This window comes from Scatophagus argus, chromosome 16 (assembly GCF_020382885.2).
Source record: "Scatophagus argus isolate fScaArg1 chromosome 16, fScaArg1.pri, whole genome shotgun sequence".
Classification (NCBI taxonomy): domain Eukaryota; kingdom Metazoa; phylum Chordata; class Actinopteri; family Scatophagidae; genus Scatophagus; species Scatophagus argus.
The window spans coordinates 4,423,238-4,441,586 of NC_058508.1; the positions used below are offsets into that span (position 1 = coordinate 4,423,238).

An 18,349-nucleotide genomic window follows, 5' to 3' on the forward strand; every position below is an offset into this window, starting at 1 on the left:
TAGCAATCAATTGGTAACAAGATAATATTACGTATAATATAATGCTGAGCGGGACCATTCTGCTGTATCATCAGTACTTTTACATCTGATACTTTTTTTTCTATTTAAATATGAGAACTTGCCACAACATTATTACTGTTGCATAATGATGTAAACAGCATTTTATGTTGTTGTTGAAAAGGTTGTCTGACAATGCGATGGGATTCTTAGAAATGAAATGCTACATGGCTTTATTGTGGCAGAAAACAGAACAGAAAGATAAGCCCTTATTAACAGTGCTAGAGTGAACAACAAGCCTGACACTTTAGCTGCTGTGCTGTTCAGGGTTATTTTTAGAGTTTACATAAAACACTACAAGTGTATATGATAGAAACAAGTTTGAAATTTTATACAAAGGGAGGGTGGTGGGGGTTAACCCTAACCCTGCATAGTGGGAGGAAATCAAAGCAACATCAGGTGGAAGCCAACATGGACGCAATGTCCTACATGGCGTGTGGCACAGACTACGTCCCACATCAATCTGACTTTCTTCCTTCATAGCTCCAGCTATGCTCTTCAAATGTGCATCTTAGTCATGGGCTGACATTTCTTGGGGCTATTTCTGATTCATACAGGACTTAAAAAGGCTCCCAGTTAACAGTTCATATAAGACAGTGCCCTGGGCTACTGCCTGCACACTCACAGTATGTGACCTCCACTTCACGTCACTTCCACTCTGTCAAGTTACTTCTTGTTTGCTTTTTTTTCTCCCTAAAGATTGGGATCAAAGTTCATTTTTAACCATTACACTAAGCACTTGTCCTGGTAGTAGGCAACTTTTACTCAAGGCTGCAGTTAGCCTTTAAGCACTTAACTCAACTTTCATCTTTATACTGCATCTCTATAGCGCATTTCACAGATAAAGGTAGTTTTTTACTTGTCTATTAAGTTTACAGCAATAATTGCAAGTTCCTTTTGTGGTAATTTTACCCATGAAACAATGGATCAGCTTACAATATCCCAACACATGGTGGTTAAAGATTAAACAGCTCTTTAAAGTAATCTAATTAGAGCCACTGAAATTAACTAAACTTTGACCAATTACAACAGCTACTTATAAACTATATACCTTATACTTTTGGTTGAAGTAAAGTATTTATAAATCTTTGTATTTTTACACGATGACATGAAGAAAAAGTAATACAATCCTTCAAAAAATAAAAGTAGCGACAAGTACTTTGTTGCAATCAATCTTTTTTTTTTTTTTTAAAAAAAAACAAAAACAAATGTACAATAGTAAGCAATTATCAGGAAATGTACTTAAACTTGCGGTCACCTTTTTTTTCTTTTTTTTTTTTTTAACTAATTTACACATCCAGCTGCTAGTATTTGTATTTTTGGTTACCTGGTGATAATACATTAGGTGTAATATTCACTGTCCCGTTAGCTCTGTTCTGTCCTGGTGTCCAGAGGGTGAGCTGAAACTCAGTATGAAGTTTCGTATAGATTCAAGATTCAAGACTCTTTATTGTCATTATGCAAGCGTAACGAAAAGCCGATTAGAATTGCAGATTCTGGTCATAATCTCAGTAGGTTCAGCACTATTAGCAAAACCCTTTCACATTTACGTACGTTTGGTAGATTTATTAATAAAAACACATCATCTTTCAGAACACAAATTACGTTATGTGCTTTATCAACTATCATCCAGCATTGACAGCGGTGAGGTAAATGTATTGCAGTTAAAGTAGAATTTTATCTGAAATGTTTTAAAGTAGCCTTTGAGACAACATAAAATAATAAAAAAACAACAACAACATTAAATTCGTAATGAGAATGTTTTTACTTGTGTATGCTGCTGATGTAAAAACAAACGAGATTCCCCTTTAATTCTCCTCTCTCAGGATTATGCAACCCACCGCTGATGCATCCCGCTCCGGTCGGTAGAGGGCGCTGCAGAGCCGGATGATGAATCATCCCCGGCGGCAGCCCTGCTTCTCCTGACCCGCATTCACCCGTACTGTACAGGCAGGGGGAGGACCGAGCACAGAAAGCAAATAAGCGCTGTAGAGTTCCCCTGGTCATGGCTTTGGCAGTCTCCGGCAGACACGGCGCTCCGGTCTCCTCGCACCTGATAGCGGACTGATAGGGGGCTACCAGTGGGAGAGCCACTAGCAACACCGCTTGAGACGCTTATCAACTGAACTCGCTTGTATTTCTACGTATTTATCCTGCTTTTTCTTCACGTGTTAACCCGGCTGTCCCATATGTTGACGGTTCAGGAGGCGGTTTTGTACCATTGGTGAGTGTGTCAATTTATTGCATTTACACTATAGCGAAATACAGTGAAGGGTTCCTTATGGGGCGGCGGTAGCTGTACCGTGAGTGCTGTCCTCACGTCAACCCGGGTGCTGCTGCGCCGGCCTGATTACTGTACCATACCATTAGGTTAATGCAAAGAAGACAGGCCACTGTACTGTGTGCCAAAGTGACCTGCCATGTGTTGCCTTTACTGTCGTTACATTCTGATACCTGGGTAAGGTAGGGCTGAGTTCACGGTTAAGGTCGGAACTGTACGATCATTGCAATGAGAAACCTGTTCAGCTACACACTGTCCTAAATAGCTGAACAATCAAAACGTGTGACAGATGACACCCAACAAGGTACAGAGATAGGGCTTTGTGCCAAGATATAGTCCGCTTTAGGTATGCGCGCATGATTTACTGCGCAGTCACTGTTCACGTTCCTTTTCTGTGACATGTCCAAGTACAGTGGGTCTGTGCGTGCAAAAGTGTGCCAGAGTGTGCTTTGAACGACCGGAGACTTGATACGAATCATGCATGTGTTCATGGGCAGCATGGAAAATAAAATGTGGTTCCTAGTCTGCATATTCTCCTGCGGGCTTAGGTGTGGTGTATATGTATGAGATCCTATATTGAGTTACACATTACACTGCCACTCTTTACCTTGTGTGTGTGTGTGTGTGTGTGTGGGTTAAACGTATGGTTAGGAGTAAGAATGTGTTGTTAATTTTTTATTTATTTTTTTTAATTTTGATTGCAGGATGAGGACAGCACCACCTGCCTCATTTGTGGACCAGTCAGACGATATTGCATGATTCATTTCAGGCACAGAGCTGCTGCAGTTCAAGACGCCCTGGGATGGGTAGGTGACCAGGGTCAGAGTCAGAACGGTATGCAGGGGTCAGGCTAATGGTGTGAGGAATTGATCTGATTTTACATAGGATGTCTACACAGAACATGCTAATGCTAAAGGTTGTTCTGCATCACATTATGAGCAACTTCATATTTCCCATCAGCCAATGTCACTCCACATTTTGACTTGTTGGCAAATATTCTCCAGCTGGAGGTGACATGACGTTTTTGACATAACGTGACTCATTTGTCTTTTCGTCTAAAATCTTCAAATGCGGTCAAGAAATCCAACGCGCATGTCAGACTGTCAAGTCAAGTAGGTGCACAAGGAGAAAAACATCATTCAACCACAACAGGGTGTAAAAGAAGAATGAATGTGGAGCCAGAAAGGAAATTTCCTTGTAGTGCAGGAGACTGGCCTGCATAAAACTACACGGGAAACACTGACTGACGTTGTTTGCAAGACTTTCCCCCCGTAACCCAGTTAGGATTTAGGATGTGGGTGGATTTTTATGAGTTTTCACCTACTTTTCCAAGATTTATTAGTCTTTTGAGTCGTTCCCGTAGGGTTTCCTGAAAGAAAGGAGAATTGTCTGAGTTGGCATTATGTTTTCTTTAAGCAGCTTGACAAGCAAGGACACAATGCTTAATGAATCCTGTGAAGCTAGTTATTGCTAATAATCACAATTTGCTAGAAAACTGAAGATATATATATTTCTATTGCATTTTTTCTTTGAGGAAAACAAATGAACACAATGAACATACCAAACAAAGAACATGTAAAAATACTCTATGTAAACATATAAAGCCGTAATCTCTGCCCGCGGCCAGACGTGACCTCCTTTGACGCCCGTTGCTAACACCTTCCTCCCCCTCTCCTCCTGTTCCCACAGCTCATTGCTGCAAGGCAGTGTCCTGGTTTTCTGAGGTTGAGGCTTAATGTATAGGGAGTGGGGAGGGGGGTCTCTCCCCCCCTCTCAGCTGTCTGAGGGAAAATCAGTTACATAACAGGTGCTGCTGAGGCAGCCGGTGCTCCAGTCCCTGAGGTCCCAGGGCCTGCTTACATCACAGAGGTGTAGATGGAGGGAGGTGGTGCTTACACTCATTTATCAGTTAGTTTTGTACCTTCATTTAAATTGACATAGTGTACTCATGTAACCCACATACTTCAGATTGGGCTGTGAACTTAACATAACAAATAGCATATATCACTGACATCTAGCCATACCAATGTGTGACTGCAACGGAATATTTCATTGATTGGCTCTGTCAATTGATGAAGTGATTAAGTCAGCGTAAAAAAAAAAAGTTTTCAATGGCCGTCACAAAACACCGGAGGGGAGATTAATGGGTTATTAAAGAGTAAAGCCAAAGTTTTTAATGTCATGAAGATGGCTCACCATTGTAACTTAACCTGCATACCTAACTTGTTCTGGAGGAAGTTATAGGTAGAGTTTTGGATTAAACCAGCTTTTGAGCAATATGGAATCTCAGCTAAGGAATGCATTATTTATCCAAAGCTTCCTGAGTCATACATTAGACTTTACATGCGATTTTGCCACGCCTATAGCAACATGTTTTGGATCTGTTCAATCAATAAACAAAGAAAATACCATTTTAACTTTAATGTGGTTATTTAGTTATTTTCTGTTAGATTTCTGTTGTTTTCTGACTGCCTGCGATCACATTTACTGTCAGGGCTGTCACAGCATCCCAAGGTTGCCTAGCAGCACACTTGTTGAAACAAGCCTGAATGAAAGCTGGACGAGTTCTTCTTAACGTGGAGGGAAAAAAAAGTTATGCGAATTTCCCTATCAGACTATGGAGTGTGACTTCTTTCAGCTCTTGTTCTTCTTCACTGCTTAGCTCTGTTGATGTGCTCTTCTGTGTCACCTGTGTGTGTGTCTCACTTTGTATCTTACACGCCGCTTCAGATCAATAAGCAAATAATAGAACATTGATTGGTCTTTTGGAATTTATAATAGGTAATCAGTGAAATTTGGCCAATACATAAGGTGACTTCCATGCATCCTTGAGTGTGGGACAGTGTCAGACCTGAATGCAGTTCTTGAGTGTAATGTTTAAATCTGCTGCATCGAGTTTAACGGTTAAGAGCTCTACATTGTGCAGTTGTCACATTGGAAGTAAAAGGGAGATGATGAGTTGAACATCTGTCAGAGGTCCCTGTCTGTCAGATCTTCATATCCCACCTCCTGAGTCTGAGTGGTCCATGTTCAAAGACTCCATTGTACAGGCAGCCAGTAGAAGCTGTGTTCTGAAGTTCACTGATGCTTCTCGGGGCAGCAGACTAAGAACCCAATAGTGGACACCAGTAGTGAAGGAAGCTGTCAAGCTGAAGAAGGAGGGTTTTTGGCCCAGAGTCTCCTGAAGCAGTAGGCGGGTAGCGTGACACCAGAATGGCTACAGTTTTGACTGTAGCTGAATCTAGGTGTCTGAGGAGTCTGGAAAATCTATGCTGAAGGACTTCCAGTTGTCCTTGTGGAAGCTCTGTCAAACCGGTCAATGAAACAGGGCTTGGCTCATGCTGTGAAGAGCACTTTGAGGAACAGCATGTCCTCTGTGGTGGAAACTGAAGACTTTGAGGAGGCCTCATCCAAAATTCCTGGCAGACCTCACTGAGTTAGTCAAGAAGCTAATTGGCCGCAAGGTGCTGACTGTGGATGAGACTCATCCTGAGATGCTGGACATTGTTGGACTGTCTTGGTTGATGCGCCTCCTTAGTTTTGCTTGGAGTGCAGGGAAAGTATCTGTAGAGTGGCAGACTTGGGTGATGGTCCCATTTCTGGAAAAAAGAGGACCAGTGAGTGACCTTGAATTATCAGGGAGTCACACTGCTCAGGTTCCCTCTCAAAGTTTATTCCATTGTGCTTGACAGATTACATAGTCGGTAACTTCACTGCAGTTCCTAAATAGTCATAGTTTGTCCCTTGTCGGTTACAATAATGTTAGTAGACCAATGAGTTCATCAGCTAATTGTTTTAGAATGACACCAAATATTTGTTGTCAAAAGGAAAGTGCCACTGAAAGAAAATTGGTTCCTGTTTTGGCTTTAAGAATGTAATGTATGGGAGTTGGGGATGAAAAAACAGACAGAATTGTTTGTTTCTCTTTTTTTTAGCAGATTTTTGGCTGATACGATATGATACAGGACATTTCCTAGGCTGCTTCTAAATCACATTTGATTTAGGAGTAACTCATGTCAAATTTTACATGAAGAAAACTTTGAATACGGTCTCTGAGCTTTCTTTTCTGATGATGGCGCTATTTAGTCACATCTCCTCCAGTGTACCCTTACTTTGTGCACACTGAAATATGTTTATAAATTTCTTTAACCAAGCTCAGCATTCTTTTGCATTCCGTCACATTTCCTGATATGCACAAGCTGCTGCTGAAACAAAAAGAAGTCTGTGCCATTCTACATTATCAGTGTTGGTAAATGGCCTGCTAAATTGAAAACATGTGACGAGAAAGGATGCTGTCCTGATGGTAATCTGCCCAGTAAATCTGCTTTAGTGTATCCATGTTGTCAACAGTAAGCCAATTAACAGAATACTCTTGCCTACCTCCAGCTACAGAGCACACCTGCCGATATCAGAATGGGTCTTGAAGTAAGGTGCATTGTAAATGGCCTTTAGAGCATCTAAAAATAGAGATATAGACAGGAGACTTGGGTAAAAAAGCCAATGCATGCAGCAAAGGACCTGGGCCAGGGACTCTGTGGTCACAGTGAATGCACCTTAAGCACAATGCCATGAGGGTGCAACAGTGAGGCTAGAGGAAAATCTGTAAAGGCAGGTGATGAGTTCATGAGTGCCTTTGGAGACTTCAGCTAGGTATTCATGTATGTGAGTGACATTACAAATCATAAAGACAGTTTAAAGTGGGAGTTCTTTGTCTCTGTCTTTTATCTCTGACAAGTGTATTTTGCAAGTGTTACACTTACTAATTGAGGAAAAAAGTTGTGCTAACCGGAATTGTTAACATATTTTGAAAATTCTCAAATATCAGCCTAAAAAATCCACATGTGTTTGGGCTCTGAGAAAAAAAATAAAACTACTGGAAGACATATTGTTTCTGCTTTTGGTTCCTTGCACCTCAAAGTACACCCACACAGGTGATCTGACTTGTAGTTCCCAGTGAGACTTCCTGTCAGGACTGCGCGGGTGCTTACAGACTCTGCCTGATCCCTCGCTCTCCTTTAGCTTGGGTATACATTAGGGCAAGTAGATTACACTTTTATCATTCTCTTTGTTACATGGTGTCAGTTGACTCTGGACGTCATTCCCAGCATACTGTAAGGCCGTTCCCCTTCAGCCTAAGCACAGATCCAATCACCAAATTAGTTCCTGTTCGCTATATTTATATAGCCCAAAATCACAACTAAAGTTATCCCATGACACTTTCCAAATAGATCAGGTCTAGGTCTATATATATATACACACACACACACACACATATAGACAGACTGTTCATTAGACAGCACCAAGTGTTCTAATGAACAGACTGTTTAATGCATATCTGTTTAGGAATTAGATTCATCCTAGTTTGGCTTTGTCCACTGCAGTTTCTTTTTATAGATCTATATAGATAGATATGCAATGATGTAACATTTATTAATGGGTGCAATACGCTAATGTAAGCTGATACATTATACTCTGTGATTCATTGGTCCAGCTCAAGCTCTGACTTTCTACATTAATGTCAACAATGCTCTTTGGAAGAATAATATGGTTTCAGTTGAAACTGATGATTGGACCAAAGACGGTGTATCAACACTATTGTATATGTTCCTCTCACATTTTAAGTCATCTTTCGGGGAAAGGCGCTGAACATTTAATGGCAGTCAACTGCTGGTTGGACAAAACATTTGCCATTTGAAGACAGCACTGTTTTAGACATTTTATAGACTAACCAGTTGATGAATCTGAAGAGTAACCAACAGATGAACCGCTAATGACAAAAATTCCTGGTCACAAGAAAAAGAAGAGATAAATGGTGTAAAGCCCAAACTGAAGGACTATTGATTGAAGTTACCACCTGGGGGATGAACATAGAGTCAGGCTGAATACAAAATAAAACACGTGATGCGGCACTTAAATATGCTGACACACATAAACACATAATCAAAGAGTATCATAAAGCCTCGGAGCTGTTCCGTGATACTTGTTCCTCTGAAATGTTCTGTTTTTTTCTGTCAAGGAAGAAACATCTTTATGTAAGGCAGCCTCTATTCAGTCAGTTTTAAACACCAGCTCTATCCAACACAGAACATTAAATAGCCAGGGACTATGATTCTTCCCTCTGACAGAAAATTACTCATAAAGAAGGTCTTACAATGGGCTCGCCAGGAGTCTCATGATATACCACTGAACCAGGACATAGTGCTTTAATTATGTTTGGGTTTTCATGTTGTGTTACTTGTGTACTTTAAAGCAATATGTACTCAAAAGCTATTACTAAAAGGGTTACATTAACAATTGGAATGAGGTTTGGAAAGCATTTGTGGAAATGTTTATTGTAGTAGTGTCTTAGCACAAATGCATGTGTTTGGGAACATTGAAAACCCATAAAGGGGAGCCATAGTTATTAATCAGAAAATGAATCTTTATTACTCTTGGGTCTTTTCTCCAGAGTCTGTTTTTGTTTTTAGACTCACTGATTTCCACTTTAGCTGCTATTTTCCAGCCCAGCGTCACACCCACAATCAGTTCAGCAACCACACCAAATGGAAGCTGTGCTAAAATGTTCACAACATCAGTTACAAGATCATTTGAAGGCAAACAGAGATTTTAACCTATGGTTTGTTTCTTAAAGTATGCTGTCAAAAATGTTTGATTTTATATGCTTATATTTAAACACACAGAATATAGTTTATTTGGTACCCCTGTACAGTATAATGCAATCCAATACAACTAGACTAAATTACTATGAAAGTTGATATCTGTTAATAATTGTCTCTTCAGCTGCTACAGGCTCCACTGTGGTATTGAGTACACACTGTAAAACTTAGCCCATTGGTTCTTTTGTATATTATGTGAAAAGAAATATGACCAGCTGTCATTTTTTTGGATATTATGTCTTGTTATGCCTTTGTGCCAGTGATAGCTGTTCCTGCAGGTATTATTTTTGTCTGTCTGTCCAGCCATATCTGTCTGTTCTTCCCAATCTTGCGGATGCAATATCTCAGTAGCCTTGAGTGAATTCCTTCAAATTAGTCCATTATCCAGCAGCATAACTCAGGAACAGAAGGGCACATTGTCACCGTATATCACATTTGCTGAGATGCTGAAGTGGTGATGCTAATCGTGGGTGTCCACCTTGAAAGTGTGCTGTAATTGTTGTTGCATCATCTGATGAAGCTCTCTGTCAGTCACTGCATATATTAGATATGGACAGACAGGGATGTAAACTGCAACTTGACTGGTGTGTGGAGGCATACAATCATGAGGCGGTAATTCTAGTGGTACTGATGTTTCTGTTTGAGAGTGCACAGTCTTTTAATGGTAAGAGCAAGTTAAGAATTAAACAAGTTTGGTTTGTTTTTTGGTGAAAAAAAAAACCAAATCAGGGAAGTAATGCATCCAATCACTGCTCTCTAGCATTTTTAGACAATGGTGGGTCGGAGAGATGCTATACTTTACTGTAGTTTTGTCCTTGTGTGATGTGTGATATTTCAGCCGCCCTCCTGATCAAATAACTTGGACCTCATGAAAATTATGCTTCATTATCTTTCCACACTTTGGCCCCGAGGGGGGACATTTCGTCGTCGTCGTTTAATTGTCCATCCACTTGTGACGTGCAGAATCCCAGATGCCGCTGATCAGATTCTGATTACACTAATTGCACTGTTATGGGGGACTGAGCAGTCATTCACCAAAAAACAAGATAAACCATTTGCAGAATATAGTCCAAATGCTCGTATCAGAGGCAACTGGATTTCTGTTGGTTGTTGAAGACGTTTCGCTCCTCATCTGAAAGGCTTCTTGAGTTCTACAAACTGATGGGAAGTTCCAGGTATTTAACCTCTAGTTTGGTTTGGTCCTGAGGGTTGTAGGCACCGCCTGCCACCGTGTGACGGTTTAACCTCCATTCACAGTCCCTCATGTGACGACTAATGTGATGACAGGAGTTGTCAATGACCCTCAGGACCATCCACAAGGTGACAGTCCCACTAGAGGTTAAATACCTGGGACTCCCCATCAGTTTTTAGAACTGAAGAAGCCTTCCCAATGAGAGATGAAACGTTTTCATCAACCAAAAAAGAAATCCGGTTGCCTTTACTTCTAGCACTTGAACTATCCTGATACACATTACATTTGCAGAATATGCCACAAAGCTGTAATGTACATTGAAACCTACGGTGGGTGCAGGAGGGTTAGCCATATTCGTGTTGGCCCGCATGTGATGACATGTTTACTGTCACTCTGTTCGTTCTGGCAGCCTGCGTTCCGTCTCTCAGCTTCTTCTTCTCTGGCTCTGTTGCTGTGCACTTTTTTTTTCAGTAGTAACTCTCTAGGGGCTTGTATTGTTTTAGGGGATAAGAGAAAAGACCACAAAAAATATCCTGCTTTATTGGGATGAGAGAAAGACTTCATAACAAGCTCTCAGCCCTCCAGGGAGGACTCTGGCTCACACACATAAACAAATGTTCTCAGGGAGTCCAGACAGAGCCATGTAGTAGGAAACGCATGCACATGGACTCTCTGCCCTGTTGAGAAAGGAACAGAGACCGGTGTTAGGAGTGGCCACAAGAGGAAGTGGTCCAGGGATTACATTAAAAGGATGGACTCCCTGCTCAGAATGAACTTGTGCAGGGAGGTCGAGGCCTTTACTCCTCCCATAAGGGGGGTTTTAGCAACGTCCTGCAGTAAAGCCTGCATCATAACTTCTGAAAGTGTATTGTCCTAACATCCTGCTGTTCTCAATATCTGAGAGAGATGGGAAAGATGGGAGAGAGGACACTGTGCAGGGAATAAAGATCAAGATAGGAGGAGACTTAAAGAAAGACCTCGCACGGTAAAGGTCATGGACCACGATGTGGCTCCCAAGGTTGGAAGCCTTTGCTTGCAGGGCTGTTGCCCCTTCTCTTCCTGTAAAGCCGCACCAGGGAGGAATAACACTGAGCTGGGTCTAATGGATTTTATCAGTTGCACATTAGCCCTGCTGTTATTGTTTTTCTTTTGTATTTTTATCACATAACCTCTGAGCATGTCACACATGCACAGTGCAAAGCAGTCATTCCATTAGCGGGTATCCCTTATCTTGGTTCCCTTAAATTGGGGCTGCAACAAAGTAGTATTTTTATTAGGGGTTAATGTTAGGGGTTAACCTGCTGATTATTTTGTCTGAATAACCAATTAATCATTTTTTTTTTGGGGGGGACTGGTTTAGTCATGGTTAAGTGCATAAATAGTCAGAAAATAGTAACAAATGTTGGTGGAGGTGATGTGCTCACTTTTGTTTAAACCAAATGTGAATGAAAAAAGACATAAATCACTGATTCAGGTTTATTCCAATGTGGGTCTTATTTTATACGGTTTTTGCCTTCAGTTCCACAGGTCATGATAACATTAAATAACTTGCTGGGTAGTGATGTGTGATACCACAGATTTCCTAAATAAAAAGAATTCTGTAGTTTTCAGAATGTGGGGAACCCCTGGCTTTTGAACATCAGCACACAAAGTGAAGCCTGTCAGTGGTGCCTTACACATTTATAGAGCTGCATTTGCATTTGACTGACAGGTGGAAGGAGAAGTAGTTCCTATCAGCCAGGTAATAATATACCCTGGTGATTGAATGGGCACTTTCTAATGTGTCCCTGTTGATGTTAAGATACGCTTTTACCCCAAATTACTGAGTTTCCATTTCAATCTTTTAATATTAGAATCAAAAGATGTCGTAAATGCCTTAAAATAAGAAGTGAAGTGGCACACATAGTCTGAGGGTGAAGATCAGCTTCAAGTCAACGTGACTTTTTTTTAGTAATAAAGATGTTTGTTTCTTTTTTTAGTCCTGGTGCAGGATTTTCCTCAGGTCAGCAGCTTGCCACATACACCACATCATTATCATCCAACATTTCACTGTGGTTAGTAGATTAAGTGTGTTCTCAGATTTCATTAAGTCGTCCAGGTCAAAAGCTGGAAGCTTATTTTCAAGTGAAAGAGAACGTCTTAATGCGGCTGTTGGGAAATTCTTCCTGATATCAGAACCATGTGATATGACCTGAGGCCTGGGTTGAACTTAGAAAGACAGAACATTCAGATCGTACATAGATATTCTTTTCCCCTCTTTTCATTTAAACTCAGCTCAACTCAGCTTGACAAATATAACAAAGGCAAACACACCCACACATACACAGAGTTCTCTTATATTTTCTCCAGCTTCACATAAGTTAGTTCAAAATGACATAAAGCTGAAGGAGCCTTTGAGTTCAGTGTGATAGTGAGGAGTGATCCAGGCTTTGTGTAGTTCACGCTGAAAAGGCTTGACCTTTGAACTCGATGCTACGCTAATGAACTTCTTCCTGTCTGATTGCTAAGAGACTACATTTTGACTTTGCCTAGTCATGTTTTATTTAGTTGATCCAAACTGAAAAATTGCAGTGGTCCCTATTTCTGAAATGGGATGGGAAAACACACTCATAGGGCACATATTAGTTAATTCATAAGATTTTTTTCTGTTCAATAATGCTGATTTAACTTGTGATTCATTTCAATAAATTGCACAACAGACTTGCATTTGTGGTCCAGATATAATATTAAACACAATATGTCCGTACCAAGCTGAGAACTCTTTACTGATGATGCTTATGCTAATGTTGGCTTTGTTAGCAAGGCTAACTTCACAGTACTAAATGATTCAGAGTTCTCAGGGTGACAAGTGTAGAACAATAATGATCATTTGTATAAAAGTCCAACTGCAGTATTCCAACAACCTGATTTGCGCGCCATTTGTCAACTAATGAGCTACCTGCAAGCTATGTAGCTGTTTGAAACTGACACGAGGTGACCACATAGACGAGAATGACCACCTTGTTGACATAAGATTTATACAGAGTGGTGTTTATTTATTGACAAAATTGAGCAAATTAATCAGACAAAAAAAAAAAAAAATATTTCAGCTAAATCCATCCTAATTCAGTTTTCCATGTGAGACTCACACGTCACATTCCAGAAAATAAATCTAAGGTTATCTTTTTTCAGACTTTTGAGAGACATGCACTGAACTGTACATCTGCTTCAATGAAGACACTCTGCCATCTGATGTTTGCGTCAGTGAGGAAGACTGCCCTCCATCCACACAGCAGCAGGTTGGTTCTCTTTGCTTCATCTTCGTAGATAATTACAGTGAATGTGGTAGCAGGCTGACAGGTTATTAAACCCTGTTCTCTCAAATCCCAGCCCTAAATGAAATGAGCAAAAGCAACTAATGCTCCAGTTGTGTAAGTTACCTCCATTAGTGCATGGATGGTTTTCAGTTTAATGGAATTATATTTTGACAGCAGTATTGTGTTTTCCCATTATTTTTTAAATCTTAGCTGTGTCTGAAAAGCTTATTAAAATGATTTATGTACAGGTAGTCATGAGGAAATACTATAACCATGCTACTGAGAGGCTACAGAATACAACATCAGCAGCATCTAATTAAAGGCTTCATCTGGCAGCTCGGGTGTGAAGTCCTGCTTAGTGACTATAAGGAAAAGCTGCTAAAACAACAAAACAGAAATTGTGTTTATTCACACACATACACATAAAAATTCTCACCAGTGTCATGTGATACAGGTAATTTTATATGCCTTCTGCACATCTTTGACACGGGCTGCTGTAAGATCGGCTATTTCAGGCAGAAATCAGCATTGTATTAGTCAGTGGGATAATTGTATCATGCCTGCAGGGCACACAGCAACGAGATAGGAAAAGAACGAGAGGTTTGTTCTTAGTCTGCACACAGGAGAAGCCTTAAGGCTTTTTGTTATTTGATCTTTTTAATTAGACACTGAGACATGTGTTGACAGGAGCCCATTAGCCTCTTCAGTGTTTTGTAAAATCTAGTCAGTTCAGACGCTATGTATTGCAACATAAATGACTTGCATGGGCTAGCATGTTCATGTGGTATGATGATCCTATTTTGAATATTTATGTATGATTAGTCTATAAATGCATCTAATAAAGGGCTGATGTTTTACATCTAGTCATTTTGCATGGGCGTCACTAAATTAAGTTGTGATTTTGATGGCAGAAATGTCTGTTCTTAAGTTAGTTTCAGCCGCACTAGCAGCACGGCTCTATGGGTGGCAACACAGGTATGTCTGGCCCCCCACTTTGGTCCACATTCAGATAATCTCAGTGCTCAGTGGATGGATTGGAAAAGAACTGGTGCAGACACTGATGGCTCCCACAGGGTGAAACTAATGACTTTGATGATACCTTTACTTTTCCTATAGCCCCACCTTGAAGTCGACTGGATGTGTGCTAAACCTGAACAGCAAAGGATTTTTATTATTATTCACTGTCTTTAAATTAGCCGTGCAGTACAATAAGTGTGTGAGGATGTGTGTGTTGACTGTAAAGTGGTACCCTCCCCTGCTGGGCGTGGATAATGGTTGTATGGCTTTATTACCCCTGCTGAGTGAATATAGGGAAAACAGCACAGAGATTATTGCGGTGGTGGGAGTTTTGGCGCTCTGATGTGTTGCGACGTGATGGGACGGCAGATCTAATGTGACTTGGTATAACTTTGTCTCACACCTCAAATTATTTTCCCCACTAGTGAGTTCCGATGATGGAAATTTAAGACATGTTTAGTGCTTCCTTAATGGCTGCGTTTACGCTGTGATATATAGATATATATATATAGTTCACTCGTCATCTTTCTGTAATATCAAGGCCTACAGCAGCACAACTGTGCAGGCTTTGTGCAGAGATTGATGCATTGTAGGCATGCAGACTTGGAGTCACTGACCGCACTAACTGCCCTCGAAGGCACACTAAGATTGACTAGCTGGTACTGGTGGGGTTAAGGTACGGTCATTTCAGCTCTGAATTCAGCAAAAGTGTCCCGCACTCAGCACTGAAAAGGGATGTGATGTGTATTCAATAAATATTGAGCACAGAGATGCTGCAGGTTGAAATAAATGGTAACACTGCAGTCTGGTAGGGTTGAGTTTCAATCATATCTTATCAAATTTGAAACCAGTATTGGCCTATCGAATTTGAATCCTTAATACAAATTTTATAAATTCTTTTAGTTTTGTCCTTTATAAAGAACTAAAACTCTAAGTTCTCTAATCAGCTTTCCTTAGCTGAGATGGCAGAAACTGCAGTTTTTAGTGTTAGCTTTGTTAATATTCACATCCTGCAGCTACACCCTGAAAATGAGATGAGCCGCAGGAGATCTGAAATTCTGATTAAATCTATCTGACACATTGAAATAACCGACTTTCTTTGCATTATTCTGCAAAAGCTCCTTCCTTTTAACGCTGGAGGGCCTGACTCCGAACTGTGACGCTTATCAGCTTAAATTATTTATATGGTATGCATGAAGGTTTAACAGGGAGAATTTCCTGAAATTGATAAGATGTCATTAACTAGATAAGTCTTGTAGTCACTGCTTTGTTGGTCTTTACTCCCGGTGTTAGAGGGGACAGACACCACACACTGACAGTGTAACTGCTGGGTGGGGGTGCTTATTTCTTAGGACCTCTGTCACATCACTGTAGAATTAATTTCCAAAATAACTTCAGATTTTTTAAAATCTTAGATGGGTAGAGGTGTAAAATGATCTCAGTGCTATTTTCAGTGCTATTAACTTCAAAATTCCTTTCTTTTGGTAGACTGAAAACCAAAGATTGTTTCAACCTTTCATTCTAAATGCGCACAAGGGTGAAACTTACGTTATAATTATATATAAGGGATTATATATAAATAGTTAAAGCACTGTGAGTAAGTGTAAGTATAAGTATAAGTATTTCCAAGCCACTTGTAAATCATCAATGTGAGGGAGCTTGTTCAAGTCAAATTCAAATCATGAAGAAAAGCTTAATGCATAAAATCTCCTTTAAGTACAATTGGTGGTCTTGATTTTAAGAGGCTGCCTTGTTTGACTGGAGCTATGACACAATGGTCACTCACATCATTAGCAAAAAGATAAATATATGACTAGATATGAGGAGCAATTGATTGAAACAAAATCAAGAGGAGAGCATTTTCTCTGGGCACTTCTGATTCAGACAAGTTGATTAGTTAGTTTGATTAGGCCACAGGTAAACTTAAAGCTGTCAAGAGACATTCCCAGTTAAAATCTCCTGCAATGATGATCTTATTAAAATATAAAGTTGAAAATAAGGTCAAGTGCAGAGTGAAAACAACCAGTCATGTGGATTAAGGAAATAAGTCATGGGATTGTAATTTAGTAATTTATGTGACCTGATTTGGAGAGCCTTTAAAAGGATTTATGTGACATTTGTGCTTTGCTTAACGAAATGACTAAAACAATAATTTGATGAAAATCAGTTTTCAGTCAGTTGACCAATTGACCCGATGCCCTCTGATGTCAGGTTCCAGTACAGGAAGAAGGGACTGTGATCAAAGCGAAATGTCACGTACACGTCAAGATGATTTTTTTTCCTGTCATTTTACTCAGTTCTTATGATGCTGAATGTCAGCATCTGCCTGTAAGCTCACGTGTTCATTTTGCCAATAAGTTTGGTTTTAATTAGTTATTTGATGTAATAAAAAAGGGGCCGTGAAACATGATGATCGACCGCTGAGCGCTGGTCCTCATTGGGTCAGATGTGTATGGGCAGGAAGATGGCGGCGCTGGTCTTTGGGATATTTTGGCTTCACTTTTTGTGCAGTGCGACGAAGTAGAGACATGTCGTTTATCTTTCCATGTGTCAGCCTTGATGACACACAGCAAAGGGGAGAAACTTATATAGACAGCTTAATTCATAGGAGGTAAGTTTCTTCATTACAGCAAAAACTCGACTTCAGACTTGATAAACAAACAAGAGAAGCCTGTGCTCATAAATCTAAAGACCGTGAATGCACAGCAGTCATATTGAATAATTATCTCAAAAATATGATATTCAAATTTAAAATGAAAGAATACACATCGAGTATAGGCTATGATGCACCGTGAAATTAGAAGTTATGGTTTCATTTTACAGAAAATAGTCTGATGTATTCTTTTTTACTCCGAATTTATTTCATTATTTCCTAATGCGCAGTAGTTGGAAATGAAGCTCATCACGTATCTCAGTTATTTCGGGTTAGTGTTTGGTTTCTGAGTACCAATGCTTTGTGATAACACAGTTGTGTCCTCACATTCAGTTCGCTACTCAGACAAATGCCTTTATAGGCCAGTGGGTGTTCAACCATTTCAGAGCTCACTGAACATGTACAGTGAGATGCAAACTCTCCCCCCTCAGTTTAAATTTTAAATGCTGCATAAATAATTTTGGCTGTGAGCCCAACGCGAACATGAGTACATGACAGACCCAAAGGGGGAAAAAATTGCATTAACCTACATAAAAACTGAGATGTGTCTCCATGAGCTTTAATCCAACTTTTCTTTTCTTTACTTTTCAGAAAAGGGAAGGCGGGCTATATGTCACACTAGCACTCTGGTTCTGAAAACTATTAAAGGTTATGGAATATATTCTACAGCTGTTAAAAATAAGCACTCTAATAAGCTCTCTAATGGCCAAGCTAATTACAAGAATGTCCATCCTCTGTATGTCAGAGAGGTTGATGTACTGGTAGGCATATTCTTTTTTAGTTGTCCATGCTGCTTTTGACCCACCCGTAATTACCAACGGGTAACAGGCCACTAATGGCCTGTTAAAGGAGGCACTTCCTGTTCAACCCAAGCCCTTACCTCTGGCTTTGCTCTACTGTGCTTTTCTTCAATGTATCCTGGATCCACATCATTAGGCCTGAAAGAATTCAAATAGTTGTTGCATACTGGGCATATCTGCTGCAAGGGGATATCAGTATGTTGGTGCAATCTACGAGTCTGTTCCAAACCCCACACTAGCACAATTTTTTAAATTGTTTTTTAATTCACAAAACCACTCATTAACCAATCGTGTTCCTGTGTGGTCAAAAAAAAAAAAAAAATCGTTGAAGTTTATCCTTACACTGTTACTCATAGTCAAATCTCTGAATAGAAACACACTGGGGTTTTTTTTGTTA

General features: G+C 40.1%; 1 protein-coding gene and 1 long non-coding RNA gene across 4 annotated transcripts in view; both read left to right on the forward strand.

The window, feature by feature from the left end:
- The first annotated feature begins 1,892 nt into the window (after positions 1–1,892).
- On the forward strand, positions 1,893–13,374 carry LOC124072623. The gene is made up of 3 exons (XR_006845562.1): positions 1,893–2,281; positions 3,043–3,144; positions 13,358–13,374. It is a non-coding gene; the product is annotated as an uncharacterized LOC124072623 (long non-coding RNA).
- Positions 13,369–18,349, forward strand: part of LOC124072620 (thyroid hormone receptor alpha) — an 85,086-nt gene continuing 80,105 nt past the window's right edge. For all 3 annotated transcript variants that reach the window (XR_006845560.1, XM_046414135.1, XM_046414137.1), the window contains exon 1: positions 13,369–13,464. The gene's annotated coding sequence lies outside the window, so the exon portion shown is untranslated. The remainder of the gene's footprint in view (positions 13,465–18,349) is intronic.